Below are 2,999 nucleotides of genomic sequence, written 5' to 3'. Positions count from 1 at the left end.
TCCAACAATTCTTCTCTTCCCATGGATTTTCAACATTTATATAGCTTCAAATATAGCAACAACAAGAATGGATGCAAGAGTCACTACTCTGAAAGACCTGGTACAGGATTTAAGGCAGCACTTTACATGTCAGCAACACGTTTTCCTCCATGGAAGAAATAAACTCCTCCAGCAAAGCTCGTCACATGGCAGGAGACCATACAGAGCAGAGTGGACAGAGTTATGCATGCTCCTCCTGTAGAAGTCAGGAACGGATCCAGTTCCTGAAAAATAGCACAAATCAAATCTGACCCAGAAAAGAACACAATCACACTGTAAACGGGAAATAAACTGGGGCAAGTCAATAAATTATGGCAGGTTATGGCAAAAGGGTTTACAAAATGATCTTTGCAACAGAATGTCATCCCAATTTATTTGACTATATCAGAAATTTCTGTTCCTCAGATTTATTCATACTCGGTCTTCATTTTATTTAATTAAAATCTAACTTTTACCAAGGCCTTGGTAAAATTAATAAAAACTGGCTCCTTGCCCTGCAGTCCCAAAGACTGATTACTTTGTATAATGAAAAGCTAAGAAAGCAAAGATAAATATTGATAAGGAGTTTAAATTTGTATTCATTTATTTCCACAACTGGTCTTGATTTGGATGTGCTGCCTCCAATTTTGTATGTTCATCATTTCAGCTTGACGGTCATGAACGTAATCTAAGCTGAAACTGACAAAAATAGAATTCAGTGAATATTTATTTAGCAAGACTGAAAAAAATAATTATCCTTGATTATAAAATTTTACGGTACTAAAACATAAACCTTTAAATATATATTCTTATTTCAAGGCACCTGATTGTATTTTGGAATATACAACAGCTTTTTTAAGAGTTGGGTAGTTCATGCTGAGTGATCTACAAATGGGGTCAAATCACATAGTTCACATGTGAATGTAGATCAGGACAGGGCTAAAAACAACGAACTGTTCCCTACAGAACACCTTCCAAGAACAAGAAAATAGGACTCAACCTTCATACTCTGGTTCAGTGTTGCCAGGTGCTTAATCAACAGGAACTCTTCATTATAGATTTTTCACAAGAGCTAAACAGTGACTGCTCATAGGATTGGAAATTAGATGTGTAGTAAAAAGCAGCCCTTTAATGAGCCATAAAGTTAACACAGGTTTAAAGATACACTCATTGTGTGTGCATAAATAGTCAACCACAAAACATCCATTCAAGCTTCTATTTACTTTAAGTTCTATTATGTAGTTTTGTAAAAATAACCTGAAAAGTATGGCTTGTATTAGTATTAACCAAAATAATAGCAGCTCACTTCACTGCAATTGTAGCTTTAAGTGTTTTGGGATTTGTCTCCACTAGCAAAAGATAGAACTTGTTACCCATGTGCAAAACAGCTTAAGTCAAGTCTTATTATTGAATTAAAGTGGACTTTAATTCAATGACTTTGACTGCGCCATTCTAAAACCTTCACCAATTTGGATCTGAACTATCCTGTATTAGCTATGGAAACCTTTGATATGTTTTCTTTCAGTGTTGCTCAGTATTTACCTCCAACTACCTTCCATTCAAAGTCTAAACTTCTCCCCTGTGCCTGTTGAAGAAAGGTATCTCCACAGGACGACACTGTTGAGACCTCCAATGGGAGTGAAGTACAGAGGTTTTACTCATGTTCTTAAGCAAGTCTGAAGAGTTGGGACACTTTTTAACACAAGTAAAACACTGACATAATTTGAATGTTCATATTCAAATTTTTATGTCCTCAATAGAAAAACAAAATCTTTAAATAATATTCAAAGTATCGGGTAAATAAACAAAAAGAGAAAAATGTTTGAAAAACACAAACAGCTTCGCAGTACTCTAGGTAAAGTCTGCTTCAAATGCTCATTTATTGTCTGAATTATTGATTGAGCACACATATTTGTAACAAACACCTTTTATTATTTAAACCGAAAGTTGGCAAATTATCTTTATTTTCATTTGTCATTACAATAAGTCTTTTTCTGACAAAAAAAAATCCTAAATGGCAATATATTTACCATAATAATCTATGTAATAAGATTAAATATGAAGGGTGCTTCTGTGTTGGTTTTCCTTTTTATAAGCCTGTCCACAAATTATGGCTAGAGGGCTTGCTGACCCAGAGACATGTTGTGAGTCAGCCCAAGCAGTCAAACTGTACATGTGAAAAGTTTGCTTTATAGCCTAGATGTGAAATGAATTTGATTTGGTTTGACATGAGAGCTTCTCTGGAGTCACACAAGCAGTCAGTGGAGCAGAAGCAAATTATCCCTCCATGGCCTTATTCAGGCACCAGTTTTGAATATTTTAGACCTCTCAATGACATTTCAAATCATCATTTCAACAGATTCATGTGTTTTGCACATGAAGTCACTGAAGTAAAAAAAATTCCACATTTACCTAAACTAATTACTGCGATTTATGCCAAAGGGTTAAAATATCAAAAGCAAAGTAATGTTAATAGAGATCTACGATTAATGATGTCATAATGTTTAATAAATATGAACATTTGTTGAATTCTTTCAAGAAAGAAAAAAGTTCATATAATTAATTAATGAAAATGGAAATGACAGAAAGATAGGGCATGTTGATTTAAGAATTAATGCTATCAGATTTTAGAGCTGTCTCTCCCTACAAGAAATCACAACGAGATGTGTGTATTTCCTGACAGGTATTTTGGTCCCACTCTTCCAAAGCAAAGTACTCAAACTGATCAGGTTTTAAACATTACAGAATTTCTGATGATTCTATAATGTAAGCTAGTGAAGTTCATGAGCACATTTTTTAGGGCATTATCACTGTGTTTCGGTTTGTTGTGCTGTTGGGGGATTCTAAGACAGAGGTGGGGGTTTCTGACACAGTTCAGTATGCTTCACTCCGGAGTAAGTCTGGTACTCACTTTAACATTGAACTGAGTCAATGTATTCAGTACCAGACTCAGCAAAGTATCCTAATAACAATGTATTCAG

Source organism: Gambusia affinis, linkage group LG12 (genome assembly GCF_019740435.1).
Source record: "Gambusia affinis linkage group LG12, SWU_Gaff_1.0, whole genome shotgun sequence".
NCBI lineage: Eukaryota > Metazoa > Chordata > Actinopteri > Cyprinodontiformes > Poeciliidae > Gambusia > Gambusia affinis.
This window is presented reverse-complemented; position numbering follows the sequence as displayed.